Source organism: Microtus pennsylvanicus, chromosome 8, assembly GCF_037038515.1.
Source record: "Microtus pennsylvanicus isolate mMicPen1 chromosome 8, mMicPen1.hap1, whole genome shotgun sequence".
In the NCBI taxonomy this organism is placed as follows: Eukaryota; Metazoa; Chordata; class Mammalia; order Rodentia; family Cricetidae; genus Microtus; species Microtus pennsylvanicus.
Window position 1 is genome coordinate 109922512 of NC_134586.1, and position 16140 is coordinate 109938651.

General features: G+C 39.1%; 1 protein-coding gene across 50 annotated transcripts in view; it reads left to right on the forward strand.

The window, feature by feature from the left end:
- Nrxn1 (neurexin 1) overlaps positions 1 to 16140 on the forward strand; it is a 1109587-nt gene that overhangs the window by 1089893 nt on the left and 3554 nt on the right. The window lies entirely within an intron of this gene.

Sequence of the window (16140 nt, forward strand, 5' to 3'; positions counted from 1 at the left end):
TTTAAAAAAAAAGGATGACTGTTTTGGATCAAATTCTTCAACCAGAGGAAGCTTCTCCTCAGCCAGGTTAAAGCCTAAAAGCATGGGGCTGGCTCCTCCCTTCCCAGGAGAAAACTAGAGAATGAGGACATTATCTGCCTTGATGCTTACATTACAAAGGGATGGTTCTCAGTCTTTCAGTTAAAGAGAGGGGGCTTAAAACTGGAGAGAAGCTTTAAAAATATTTACATATCAAGCAACCAGCAAAAAAGTATTTAGAATTACAAGTGTTCCATGAAAAGCAATGTTAGAAAGCTGGAGGGCATGAGAAAGCCTGTCTGTTTAACTTCAGTTAAATTGTTCGGCTTTGGCAGCACCAATTTGGGATAGACATGTTACCAGAGAAATTAAGAGTCCCCTCTCAGGTTCTCAGTCACGTTAGTAGAAGAACCACCCTCAGGGATAATTTTATTAGAGTTGAAAAAAGAAGCCAAGGACAGGCAAGGTTCCTGAAAGAGGGAGATAGAGATGAGGAAGAAGAAACTGAATTTCCGGCAGCCACAAGGACTTGGAGTAGTTGGTGGAGCTTCAGAGAAAAGGAGAGAAACTCCCAAATACCAAAAGTACCATGCAAAACCATGTAAGTTCTGCCAACATCTGAAGGAGTCAGAAAAGAAGGGGGCTTAAGAAAAGCCAGTAAGCTTAAATCACCCCACACAACAGCAGCTCCAGAGGTGGCTGTGAAGTTTTTTCTGCCCTATATCCAGTAATGCAAATCGGAACAAATCAAACTAAATTAGAAAAAGCCAAAGTTTAATGGATGCCGGTGCTCCCGGGTGGCCCTCCTAGAAAACACAGAGAGGGGAAATGAGAACCAGGCCGACCACAGGTTGGGGCTCTGGAGGGGCAGTTTAAGTATCCTGTGGAAGGGGTCTTGAGTCTCCCTGGGGAGGGGTTACCAATTGGCAGACTTTCTCGGAGGTGGAGTCTGGACTTCGGCAACTCCCAGGGAAAGGGGCTTGGAATGAAAAGTTCCACTCAAACATTTTAGAATGGATGCCAGGGGCTGGGGTGAAGCCTCCAACCAAACAGTGGCTGATCTGAGGACAGAAATGGAATTCTGGGAAGGAAAAGTATATAATCTCATTTGAAAGACAAATATTCCTCCCATTTCTTTATCGTGGCAGGCAATATGGCAGTGGATGGTCCCATGGCTAGGCATAGCCCTACCCAACTGGATGAATTCTTAAGGGAAGAGACAGTGACATGTTTTCCACCAGGAAACAGATTTCAGTCTTCAGGGTAGATGATAGCTGCACTAACACTGGGAGACCAGGGGTTGGGGCAGGGGGTAAACAACATTCAAAAAGGTCTTTTGTTTGTTCTCTTAGTCCCCAACATGAACCTTTATTAATCTTTCTGTAATGTTTGGATTTTGTATTTTACTATAATGACACAGATGGATTTTGGCTATATTGTATTAAGTACTTAAACAGCATTTTCAAAGTTTGTTATATGAAACGGGATGTTTTAGTCATGAGGACAAGCTATGATCCAGACTTTGGAAGCAAGCAGAGCTCTGTTGACATGCATCCCCTTCCTACCTTGGTGAAGGTTGTTCGGTATTTTTAATGCCCACTTTCTCAATCTGTATGAGTGAATGAGATGAAGAGCATTATTGTGAGGTTGATAACACACATTGCCCTGGTAAGTTTCAGACATGTACTTAGAGTTTAATGAGTAACTGTGATGAATACAAGAGTAATAAGAGGTATCCGGTTGTAAGCAGATGCCTTATTCTGCTCCATAGAAAGATTCCTGAATCTGCTGTACAGATTGCACCTGAAGAGAAAGGGCACAATCATTTTCATATTAGAGAAAATGGACTCTATTAAAATGTTTTATCTAGGGTTGAAAATATAGCTCAGTTGACAGAGTACTTACTTAGCATGAGGCCCTGGGTTCAACTCCTAACAGTGCAAAGATGTGCTATCATGCTATGGTAGTTCACATCAATGACCCTAGCACTCAGGAGGTAGAGGCAAGGGAATCTGACAGTCAAGATCAACCTCAATTACATAACAAAGTCAAGCCAACAAGTGTTACATGAGCCATTGTCAAAAGAGAGAAAAAAGTCTCAACGAAAATCATTAGATCCTCACTCAACCACACTCAATCACTCAATCACACAATCACACAAGCCTCAGCCTAGAAGTGGTAACAAAACAAGAAAGGCCTTAATAAATTGTCCAAGTTAAAAAAAATGTGTTAAAGATAGTAGTACAACAATCAAACACATTCAAAAATAATAATAAACTTTTTGTTTTTTCCTTTAAAAGAAGAATGACAAATATGAAATGATTACATCTGGAAATACTAAAACCTTTTGCTTTATTGAGTGAACTTGGGAAGTCTGGGTATCTGAGTTCAAACCCAATTTCATCCCTCTTATGTGCAATCAAAATCAGGTCATTGAACCTGTGCACATGACTTCTAGCACCTATAAAATATATTATTAAATATAATAACATTATCATGCTGATAACAGTAAGACCAAGACTGTGGAGGACTCAGTATAGCCTACTACACATAAACCTTGATAGAAAAATATCTATTATTAGTCCTAGAAAGAAGGCGTAAATCATAAATTCAGCAGGAACATATCCACTGCCCCAACCTAAAGGAAACATTAGCAGCTGGCACTTTAGCATCTGGTTTCTGGAAAGTGCTTCTGAAGTCCAGCAGTAGACAGAGAAATCTGAGACTACATTAGCTCATTACCGGGATATATAAAGATGCTCCCCCAAGGTGAATGCACCTCATTCTAAAACAGGAGACCAGCTCTCTACCTCACTACTCAGAAAGTCTGGGGCTTCGAAGGATGCTCTGCTGACACCCTGGCAGGATGTGGGGCACCTGAGACTCAGAACACAGTCACAACAGCAACTCCTGCCTAGATTTCACCCAGATCACATAGTAGAATTTCAGAGGAGGGGAAAAAGTGTAAGTTTATAAAAGAAACTCTAAAGCCTAATCGAAAGAGTTCTAAGAGCATAAAGCACATCAGCTACTACCAAAGAATAGTCTTAGATGATTGTTTTCATGATACCTAAAAACATAAACTATCATAATAGAAATTGGGAAGATGGAGAAACATAATCCACTCCAACAATAGCAGACAGAGAGTACTGATCCATTAAAGACAGGAGGTTCTCAGATAAACAGAAACTCTCCACGAGCTTTGGCACAGTTAATGGTCCAAACAACATGGCTATGATATAGATGACCGACCGTTTTTGTCACCTGACTTTACAAGGCCTCTCTTCTTGAAAAGGAAGTGTTCAAACACAACTGCCCCCTCAGAGACAATGTTTCTGGTCATCCCTGCTTCAGCCAAATGAGCCATGGAAGATGGTCTATACTACAGATTGTCTAATTGTTGCGACAGCTACTGGATCAATTGCTTTTGTAATTTAGACATGGAGAAAATAATTAGGTCATCATGCTTGTATCAAGACCTTTTGTCATCTCACAGCAGCTGATCAATGGCTATCCTGCCTGCTCTGAACCTCAAAATGACCCTTGGTGACATAAAATTCAAGTGTCACCATCATATTCTGAGAAGTGTTAGACAAGGGCAATGAGCTGCTCACAGCTGCTTTATTAGAAATTAATGCTTAATCCAGTATTATCTTGCTCACTCTGCATTGTATATGGGCGATTTGGTAGAGATGCAGAATTGCAGCGGCAAACGATAGCTAGATTGCAAGAGGTGAAGAGGAATGTGACTGGGAGAGATGAAAACACACAGCCACTTAGGGCAGGTGCCTGCTGTTCTGTGCTGTTACAGGTAACGCAGTGCTCAAGTAGAAAATGACAACAGATTACTCTGCAATCATGAGTGTAGACGCATTAAACAGAAGAAAGTGTAATGATCACAGATTTAGGCTCAGGAAATCTAAATTACCTAAGCTTTTTGAAACTGTTTCTTTCCCTTTAATACCCATAGCCGCAGAGCTATGGCTTGTGGGGAATAAATCCGATAATACTTACATAGAACACAGCAGAGAGCCTCGTTAGCAATAACTAGGAAAGGCAATAGTTGTTTGCTTAGTAAAATAAGAAAATAAATTTGGATTTTACAATGAATCAATCATGATTGGATCTGCACTGAGCATCAGTTAATAATTACGTAGCATCAGAAATATCTACTAAGAATACTGTTTGAGAAGAAGTTCAGAGGCTTTTGCTCACATTACCTATTTATATAAAGCATATCTGACATTTGGGGAAATAGTCCAAGGAGTTTTCCATTGTGTGAAACAAAAAGTCAGCTATCAGCTTTGGTCAGGGCTCTGAGAGAGGTCACAATACCCGCATCCATGCGTGTGTGCTTGCATGCACAGAGAGGTCATGATACTCTTGTCCATGCATGTGTGCTGGCATGCACAGTGCCTCATGCTCTAGCTGGAATCGTGTTGCCCCATCTACGTATAACCAGGTTCTGCACACACTCCTGACTCCAGGCCTTGGGATGATCCCTTGGTGTTGTGTGAGACTCACAATGTTTTCCTGATCCATGCCTTTCTGGGTGTCATAGGTAGAGAAACTACTTTGTTATGAAGAAGCAAAGAAGAACTTAGTAAGAAAGACTATCTTCTATGTCTCAATACACAGGCCCCCTTACTTTGCTTTTGAAATGTAACCCATTTTGATGGCAATCAAGGCTGCTGGGCTTGGAAACTGATGTGCTCCACTGCTGTTTGTGTGACTCTTTTCCTGCCCAGCAGTTGAAGGAGTTTATTTGGGGGAGGGTCTGCTTTAGAGCTTTCATCCAAGCAGCAACAGGACTGAGAAGAACTCAAAACTTCCACAACTGCTCTGCTGAATTGGTAAACAGGACTCATGGTTAGCTATCAGCTCTTTATTCATAGCCCTGTGAATTACTGTTACTTGCTGTAGCAGTCAATGAGGACCCCAAATGATGAAATGAACACTGCTAACTTGGCAGACTTTGAATAACCGAGTGACTTCAGACACTGAGACTAAGTTAGCAATGTGTTATTAGAGAGTATAGAAAAGACAGTCGATGTTTGCACTAATGCATATTGATCCCAATTCTTCCAGTTTTCTTCTTCTTGTTAGGTAGTATGGAAAATGTAGGTTATGAATTTGTAGAGATAAAAATATTACTTCCTAAAAAGCTTTATTTACTAATATTGAATTTGTGTGCATGTGTGCATAAAAGTATGTGTTGTTGTGTGCATGCCACAGCACACATATGGAGGTCAAAGGACAGCCTTGTGGGGACTCAATTCTTTCTTTCTCTTTAATTCAGTTCATGGCTTCTAGGGATTAAACTTCGTTTATCATTCTTACACAGTTGGCAGTTACCCAATGAGCCATCTTGCAATTCTTAAAAATAGGTCTTACTCAAAAGCATTCAGTCCTTGTAATCCCAGTACTAAGGAGGTTGAAGCAGAAGGATTATGACTTCAAGGACAGTCTGAACTATGTAGTGAGTTAGGTTATTCTAAGCCTGTGTCTCATCCATGTATGCATACATATTTTCACACATGCGCAGGTACGCACTCTCTCTCTCTCTCTCTCTCTCTCTCTCTCTCTCTCTCTCTCTCTCTCTCTCTCTCTCACACACACACACACACACACACACATAATGAGATCCCCTCAGAATAATACAGGCATCTACAACATTAGTGTCAACGTTTTGCCCACTTGTTTAACAGCTTCCCTCAAAACCTTGAAATGAATCACACTTGCATAATGGTAGCATTGCTTCTTCCTCAGTCCTTCCTGACCACCTCTCATCAATTTCTTCCCATAATCCATTTGGAAACATACATCCTTCTCAGCAGGTGTGTTCAATCTTCATTAGAAGTTGGAAGGTAAAGAAATTGCTAAGAAATAGAGTCACAGGAAGCTATCATCAAAGACCATATAATCTAGTCTAAAATGGAATGCAATCTACCAGAAATGTAATATTTCCGTAAAATTCCATCACCCTGTGGAGTCTGCACTACCCCAAGCGATACATGCCTGAGACTATTTATTTATTTTAAATTTCATAAATGTCCCTGGATTGCTTCCTATAACAGTTGGGAAAGTCCAATAATTGTCAGCACCACTGAGCTCCTGTCATCTTCTTCTCCTAATGGTTTGTTTGTTTCTCATCGATCGGTGCATGTTCCTTTGTACTTTAGAAGCATGCACTCTCACACTGTCTTCTCTTTCTCTCTCACGTGTCAGTGTGCCTGTCAGGTTACTCAAGGAGTACATGCTTCATTCCACTGTCCACCATGGATATGACAAGCTTTATAACCACTTTCAGTTAGTGTCTAACTTTTCCATACTCACTCTTCTCCAGCCTCTCAGTCAGTTCATTCTCAAAAGAGCAAGCTCTTCCCTTCCTCCAAATTATGCTGCCTGTGCTGCGGCTACCTCAGAACTATTTATTTAATTATGTATTCATGTGTCTGGGGCTTGGGTATGAGTACAAGAGCACAGGTGCCATAAAGGATGTAGAATCCCCTAAAGCTGGAGTTCGAGGCTCTTGCTAAGCCACAATAGTACCACCTGTGCCTGTGCTCCTAACCACTGAATGGCCTCTGCAGCCCTAATGTTGCTTCTTATTATAGATGCCTCTGGCTGGTTTTTTTTTTTTTGGTCTGTTTCCTGGCTTATTTTTTTTCCTTCCTTTTTGAGACAGAGTCTCATTATGTCTGCTGTGGAACTTGCTGTACAGCTCAGGCTGGCCTCCAAACAGCAGAGACCTGCCTGGCCTCCAACCAGCAGAGAGCTGCCTGTACGTTTTCCAGGTGCTGAGATTAAGGGAACATGTTACCCCTTCTCATGACTCAAAAACTTCTGTCCCACTCCTGCATGGTACTAGGGTTTTCTTCCACCACAATTCTCCCAGCTTTTCAGTTATATGTTACTTAGAATGTTCAACGTGTATATATTTGCCTTAGCATATATCAAGCCTACGAGGAGATACATCAAGTATGATTAGTTACCTACTATCCCAACCAGTCCAATGAACAATTAGGAAGGTTAAACTTTCTTTTGCATGTGGGGATTTGGGAACAGAAGTAATGCTATGGCTGTTCCTGTCTCAATAATGAATAAATGGCCAATATGAGTAGGTGGCTGTGAGTGAACCACTAAGGACCAGGAGAAACTAGACTAGGAGAAACTAGATTCACTTGTTCTTTAGTACACACCATGATGCTGTTGAGTTTCTATAAAACTAAATGTATTAAATTAACATGAAAATTCTATAAGTAGATGGTGCAGATGATGATGCAGTGGCATATAGTTTACAATATAGCAGTCTGTAAATGCTTTGATACCATAGCCTCCCTTAGATAAGAGGGAAAAGGTGTGTTTCTGTGTATATTCATCTAAAATGTAAGAAAAGTCATAAAGGATAGAGTCTCCCAATGGCCTCTCTTCCTCATGAGAAGCCACTTGAGGCATGCACTTTACCTTCGAGGTGACTATCATACATTGAGGGCAGTATCTAACATTCTCATGTGTATACAACCTGGGTTTCAAGAGAGGACAAAAATCCTGTTGGTCTCAGAATGGTGGCCCCTGAACCTTCCTTTAAATACAGCCTTTGGCAGTTAGGGAAGGAGCAGAGAAAAAAGTACCTGATATCCCATAGTCAATCAGATCCAGCATTGTATTGGTTACCCACTCTTACTGGATCTCCATCTCACTGGGGAAGCATTGAGGTCCTGCAGCATTCCCTTTCTCAAACCCCTGTTTGCCCTTCAGGAGTGGAATGCAGAAGAGGGAAGGAATAGTCAGAGCTGGCAGACAGGCAAGCAAGAGGGATTTGAAATGCAGAACGGCTATTATTTTTCACAAAACGCCAGCAAAGGTTCAAGTTCAAACACGCCATGAACATCATTGTGCCTTTCATCCTGCAAATGTGTTGTATAAGCATGGCTTCTTCAGAGTGATCACATCATAGCGGCTTATTTTGGTCTATGTTATAGCAAAGGACAAAAATGAGAAAAAAAATAGCTTTTTTGTTGTTGTTAGACATTGGAGAGAGAAAAAAAAAAAACGTACTAGTCTCAATTGGCAAACACCCCAGGAGCCTATGGTTCCAATTTTCTTTTCACAGTATTAATGAAACTGGGTGTGGGAAAAGTCAAACCTTCCCCATAAATCTGAAACCATTTTCAAGGCTTGCCTCAAATTATAATAACATCCATATATAAGATAGGGCATGAAGATCTGTTGCAGCAAGATTATTTTAGGAAAGTGTTTTTTTCTAGATGGGGCAGAGATATAAATCTGAATGTAATTACTTTAAGTTAGATCATGATAAAACCAGGAGGACTGTGAAAAAATACTTTGAAGAAAAATCTAATGTATACATCTTGCCAACATTTTTTAACAGGATTATCAGAAGAGATATATCCACCCAATAACTCTGGTTAACAGCTTGATAAATGTAGAACAGTCTGGTGTTTTATGGATCTATATGTGTCCTTCCACTTCTGAAATATATAGCTCGCATTCTATTTTTTGGCATTGGTATGTTTTACTATTTATCATTATTTCTTAAGACTGGGAAATTCCTTATAGCTATCTTCCGTAAATCTCAAACGCTGAATTTTCATGGCCATCTTTGTGTGGCACTGCTTATGCTTCATCCTAGATGTGACAGGGTCATGCTTGGTGACGAAGCTACACATTAGTACTGTATATTGGGAAATAAAACCAGCCTGGGAAACTACCTGGAAACTACAATCTTACCCTGAAAGAGAATTTTGAAAACAACATAAATATAATAAGATTACAGTGGAGGAACTGCTCATTCAAGTGTGCAAAGTGGTTTCATAGAATTGGCAGGTTGAGTGATAAAGAGAGCAGGTGATGGCATGCCACTGCCTTGACAAACTTATTATTGGAACTATAAAGTGTCCCTGTCCACGATCAAAGAAACCCTCAGTCTAGGCTTTATGGATTGCAACCTTAAATAGCATTTCTCATCTAGATGTTTAAAATTTTTTAAAGAATAAATAAAGGTCAGTTATTTTATTATTTTATTTTATTAATTCTGCAGTTGTTGTGGACGAACCCAAGACCTCATGGATAAACGACTTATACACTACCGTTGAACTTTTCAGGGTTTCCAGTTTTATTTTGTTTCAATCTATTCTTTGAGAATGTCATACATATATATAGTGATGAAGTATCCAGTTGCCTTCTGAATACTTTTCCTCATTCATATAAATTATCACAGATTTTTGCCCTCATTGAAGAAGCTTCTTTTTCCATGTTTATTATTTTATATTTATATTTTGTTTTTAATTGTATGTAGTACATACAAGTGAGTGATATGCTCATGGAGACCAGAGAGGGTGTTAAGTCCCCAGGAGCTGTAGTTACAGGTTGTTGTAACACACCTAACCTAGGTGACCGCAACTGAACTCAGGTCTTCCAAAAGAGCAGTATATGTACTCCTAAACTCTAAGCTTACCACCATTATTTTATTTTTCAATAACAATATTTACGAGTTAAAATGTGACTTGGTTGAGTGCTTGCTTGGCATATATGAAGCCCCAGATTCAATGTTTAGCAACTCATCAGATCAAATGTGTTATGCATATGGATTATCCCAGCCTATAAGATGTGGATGTAGGAAGAACAAATATTCAGTGTTAGCTTTGGCGACAAGTATATATTTTGAGGAAAATTTGGGGAACTTGAAATTGCCTCAAAAACAAAAAGGAATGAAAGGAATTTAGACAGAAAAAAAGAAAAAAAAGGAAAAAAGAAGGAAGAAGAGAGAGAGCAATTTTGATTGCTGTAAAGAGTAACCAAGATGTCAAACATTTCCCATTATAACCTAACAATTCTGGAACATTCATTTGCTTTCAAAACTCTGTCTTTTAAAATGTTTATAACAGAATAAGCTTGCAAAACAATTGTGAATTTCATGCTTTCAACTTTTGTATTCTAAAGTGTAACTAGGCATAGACATGCAAGGGACCCTGCAGCCTCTGGAAAAGATCCATGCCTTAATGAGACGCTCATGTTATGTTCTCTTGCCATCTACAGAAGAATAAATTGAGGTGGTTGGTTCCATTTTTATTTGTTTATTTACACTATATAGCTCTTGCTGGCCTGGAACTTGCAATGTAGACCAGGCTGGGCATAAATCTATAGAGACCGTTGGCTTCCAAAGTGCAGCAATTCGAAATGTAAACCACCATGCCAGGATAGAATGTTTTTGAGAATATAAATCAATATCATTTGCTTCAGAAAGCATATAATTTTACCTGTAAATAAGTTTAGAAAGTCAAATGTTAAACTGTGAATGTAAAACACAAAGAACATTCTGGTGAATGATTCCTTTACATTTAAACATTTTAGACAATTAAGAATATTTTACATTGTGCTTTTAACTCGGCAATTTGGCAATCAATTCTGCCCTTGCTTAGCACCTTGCTTAATAATTTCACCAGCTTCATTTCCCAAGTGAGGAAGTATTCCCCAGACATACCAGCAAATTCAAAGATAATTCCAGTTGTTTTGTTTTGTTTGGTTCTTCTTCTTCTTCTTCTTCTTCTTCTTCTTCTTCTTCTTCTTCTTCTTCTTCTTCTTCTTCTTCTTCTTCTTCTTCTTCTTCTTCTTCTTCTCCTTCTTTTTTTTTTTGGAGAAGAGTGGTTTAGAGACAGGGCTTCTCTGTAGCTTTGGAGCCTATCCTGGAACTAGCTCTTATACACCAGACTGGCCTTGAACTCACAGAGATCCACCTGCCTTGCCTCCCGAGTGCTGGAATTAAAGGCATGTGCCACCACTGCCTGGCATATAAATTCCAATTTTTAAAAAATTAATTTAAAATTTTCTTATGCAGATTGGCAGATACTGATATTCTTTTGACATGACAAAACACTGGAATACATCACTGAGATTTTTTATTGGTACAGTGACTCATCCTCTGACTTGGCTGACAATTTGGTAGAGAAAAATGTTAGCCCTCCTAACATTGGAAGGTATACGCTCATCAAAGTTGCCACAATATTAATTAGACTATGAAAGACTTGTGAAGGTTCATGGATCTAGCATCCAAGATTCTTCATCAATCTGCTAGACAAAACAGACCATGTCAAAAATTTCTAGATATTGGCCTAATGGGGGACAATAGAGAGAGGGGAGAAGGGAGAGGAGGAGAGAGTTGCCACGGACCGGCTCAGGGGAGCCACTCAGACCGTGGGAGAAGCAGGGTCTTGGTAACAGGAAGGCACAAGTTTGGCAAATGACAGACAGACACAACACACAAGAGAGTGTTGGAATCTGCTGCGATTTTACTTACATAGTATTTTCATTACATAGTATTCAAACAAAGAACAAATCAGAAGGTCATGTATCATTGGTTGGCACAGTATTAAAGCTTCTTTCAGTCACATCAGCGATATTTAAGAAAAGTACATTATCAGGAACGGGTGTTAGACATTAAGCATCCTTAGAAGAGGAAATCTTGTCCTTGAGAACGTAAACCTCAGACAAATGGCTTCATCTTATGAATAGAAAGTTTCTGTCTCATTATCGCTATCATGGCCCTTCCTCTTCCTAACCCTTTATTTCATCTAGTGACCAAATATACCTAATCAGTTCTCTGCACCTGTTGAAATATACTTTTTAGTACCTTCTTATGCAGCAGACACCATGGGGGTTGGGATCTAGCAAGCCTATCCATAAAGTTCAAAGTATAATATAAGTCTTTGTCCATCAACATTAACCCATCTATTCCCTTGCTCATCATACACCTTGTGTATGACAAAGGTTCTGCTGTAGTCTTATACATCTGTGCTTCCTTATCCCAGAGCTGTTTCTGAAGAGAATGATCCTTGTCTTGTATATATAAAGACTATCATTATTATGAAAGAAATTGTGCGAAGCTCATATTCCGCATAGCCAGCTACTCGAGAAACCCATCTATGCCTCAGCAGTGGCTAATACCGGGCTGTCTGCCATTGACCTCCAGGAAGCCTAGTCCCATAGGACATGTAGCTCCCGTCCGGTATAATGACATATGTCATGTCACACAGACGACACTGGAGTTGGTGTGGCAGAGAGGAGAGAGGAGAAAGGAAGAAAGAAGTGAAGGGGAGGAATGAAGGAGAACAGAATTTAAACCCACCTTCTCTTTGTCCTTTAAGGTGGCTATCAGCTTTTTTCACAGCTTTGACTAAGTATGGGAAGTGAATACCAGAGAGAAGAAATGACTATAAGCTCCCGACCCTGGTTAAAACACTTGCCATTCTTGCCAGTGCCATTAGTAGCCTCGGAATCATTTAGAGTAAATTGCCAACCAAAGTCCAATGCCTTTGTGTTACAATGAAAATGGGCATTACTCTGTTCTCATGTGTAGACACAGCCTTTTTCACTCAGCTCCAGCTGATTTTGTGAGGTAATGACATGATTCTACATGTTGTTTCTATAAAGTGAAAAAAGTGGCAAGTGCATGGGGAAATTTGGGCAATATAATAATGTATTGGTATTGTGTTTTCTTACATCCATGTTGTTCATGATTTTTTTTATTAGTCAAGATAAGTGGCTTAAATACTTAGGAGATTCACCTGCTCATCCCTGCCCCTTTGCTGACCCTAGCCTTGAAATGAAATATATATGGCCACTCAAGGTTAAAATATTTTCATTTCTAATCATTCCTCATTGATTCTATTTTGGGGCTGCTTTAGGAAATTCCCATGAGTCCCCTGGAGTTTACCAATGACACAGACCTCCTGTGCCCCAAGACTCACTGTGATGAACTGGCTTAGCAGTCTGTATTTGTTTTCCCACCAGAGCCAGTTTTTGGCCATTCTAGACTAAAAGCTCACTTGTATGTTATTCTTCCTCCACTATTCTTTGTCATTTGTTCTTTTAAAAGTATTTCTGTCACATTCTGAAACAAAGAAAAGGAGAATGGATGCAATTGAATTCCAGTTTACTTAAAAGCTTTTCCAGTGGCTCAGAAAAAATGTGTTCTACAATTAGAATTATTAGAAATTTCATATTTTATGTTATAAAACATGAAAAATGCAAAATTCTCCAAGTCATGAAATATATGGATTAATTATACATTTCTCTGATAAAATTCCTTTCTTACACTGTTTGTCACAAGTAATTAAAATATGGCTGCCCTTCTACTTCGTGTATTTTTGGAATTCACTATGTAAGAGGATATTTAGCCTTACTATAAATTATAAATTTTCTACATTCAAATGAATATGAAATGTACTCAGAAATTTTTTCAGTAAGTGTCAGAAAAGCATCAGTGACCATATTGTTAATTCATATATATATTTAAAGTTATCTGGGGAGAGATGTCTCATTAATTTAAATACCTTTACATTATAACAAATGTTAAAGGAAATAATCTTTATCCTTCGGATTTGAAACATAAATAGATGTAATTGTTTAATCAAGCAGACATAAAAACAGCTGTACAGTCTAAGCAGATATATAGCAGTACTTTTATTAGTGGCTGTTAAAATGTTAATGTCAGGGGGATGATAAGATGTTTCCTCATTGGGTTTTGATTTTAATTTTCTGGAGAATGTTTCATGTTATTTTAAAAGTATGATATTTAGAGTCTCTTCAAGTGGGTTAGGCAGAGGTATTTTTGGCTGTCATGTGACTTAAGCATTTTTGGCTGGTGTTGCAGAATAGGAAAGCACGTGTCTTAAATAGGTGACTCCTCTCAACCACTTACACAAAAAGTTCCGAGTTGGCGTTTGTCTTTGTGATCTTCTTCTAGAGTGAGCACATATCCATTCTGAGCTCTATCTGCACAGCTGTTTAAAACCTATCAAATATAGTCAAGAAAAAATGAGACTAATTTTCTAGTATTAAAATATCTAACACTTGTTCCTAATTGTGTATACACACATGAATGCATTGTACCACAGTGAGTTTAAATTACATTAGAACCCCCAAGTTGTAATTTCATAAGCTAAATGATTAGGATTTTAGCTCATTATCCCCTCATTTCCTTTGGAAAAAGTTAGGTTATTGTGAAAATGTTTTTCAGCATTCCATCATCAGGTGCAGGAAAAAAATGATTTAGGTAACATTCAAACACAATTGCCTTTTCATCTCTTGAGACACCCTGATAAAAGAACGCTGTGCCAAAGGCACACACAGAAACTTGTCATTTAGGGAAAGTTCGCAGCTGAGCTAATCAGCACATTTTAGCAAAGATGACTGTTTTTAAAGAGCAAGTGCTGCCTTTGGTTTGCCTGGAGCTGACAGAGTTGCTGCAGCAGGCTTTTGAGGGGAAATTAATTTCCTGTAATCAAATACTGTGGATTATAGTCTTTGTTCCTCTCCACCTTGGCCACAGAAACAACACTGAGGCTTTTTAGACAGCATTACAAGTCCTTTTGTAAAATAAGAGGGGACAGAATCAACAGGGATTCTAGCAGGGTCTCGCCTGCTCCATTCTGTAGATGCAGAATGTTGCTCCTTGCTGCTGGAGACGGAGAACCAAGGTTCTATGAAGCACTGAGTTAATGAAGATTCGTCTGATGAAGAAAAAGAAACTAACAGCCCAAAACTTGTATTTATGAAAATGAAATCTTCGTGATGTTTGAAAATGGAATTTCTCTTTTTAAATTTTTTATTACATTTTAATTGTGTGTGTGTGTGTGTGTGTGTGTGTGTGTGTGTGTGTGTGTGTGTGTGTGAAGCTCATGCATGTGACAGTGAATTTATGGAGGTCAGAGGACAACTTGCCAGAATGAGTTCCCTCCTGTTCTCACTTGTGGTCTGGAGACTGAACTCAGGCTCTCAGACTTAGTCCCATGTCTTCTGCCAAGAAACCTTTCCCACCTTTAAAGTGGACTTGCCAAGCAGTATGGGGCTATGAGCTTTGGTAAATGTTTCTGAGCAATTAACAGATACCGGTGCACAAACATACACAGTCAAATATGCATGTGTGTAAATACATCTGATACATCTATGGGATCTTGAGATGTGTCAAGTGTGCATACTTATGGAAGTTATGACATTTTTAACCCACTACAACATAAAAGTGATCTATTTTTCCCCTGAAAGATAAGGCAAACAATGGTGAAGATTGAAAGAAAGAAAACAAAAAGTAAAAAAGCAATAGAGAAAATGGTCCAGGTTCAAAGTAGTTTTTTGTTTGTTTTGCCATAGCTTCCAGCCTTTGGAGGTAGAAAGCAGAAAGCTGCCATTGTTCTCCTCAACTTACCTACAGTGCATCCCAGGGGCTCTCATTGAGCTTCGTGGGCATCTGCAGTATCTACCTAGGCCTGGAGACGATGTTAGACATCCTGTATTCCATTCTTGTGCCTAAGGGAGGACTTGGCTTCTACCTTAGGGAAGTTTGGTTGAGGGTTTGGTAGCTGTCGCACCAGGCAAATGTTCTAGTAGTGTCTCTTTTATTACCATTCATTACATTCTTAATTTCGTCTCTAGACAAATCTAGAAGATATGTTAAATGGAGGATTCTTCTCCAAACGTCCTAAGTGCGGGTATTTATTACAGGCATGTACTACCACACAATTAAGGTTTAGCATGACAATCACTGATCATTGTATACATAAAAGCACTTATTAGATCAATGAATTTCTAACACAAAATGAAAAGAGTTGCGTTTTCATTCACAATCATGTAACATATATTACACTTATGATGCAGGTAATGAGAACTTAAAAAATGCCTCCATGCTTAAGAGCATGTTCTGTTTTTGTAAAGGATCCGAGTTTGGTTCCTCTGGTCAGGTGACTCACACAGCTTCCTTCAAACTTCACCTCCACAGGACCCAGTGCTTCTGACTTCCATTGTCATCAGCATTCACTTGTGCTTACCCGCACACAGATAAACACAGGCGCAATTAAAAATAAATTTTAAGAAACACACAGTCAAAATATCTGGGTTATTTTGTTGTTTGGTACTGTGGACATCAGAAGGTGGGATGAATTCTGAAGACAACCCTTGTCTAGCTATCTGAAAGCCCCATCTGTTTTGTTCTCAGGATGACTTCCTCCAACATACAGGGGAACTGTTCTCAATCTGTGGGACATGTTGAGTTCATGGTATCTCACCTTATGTGAAGGTGATCCTGCAGATCTCGCTGGAGCTGTG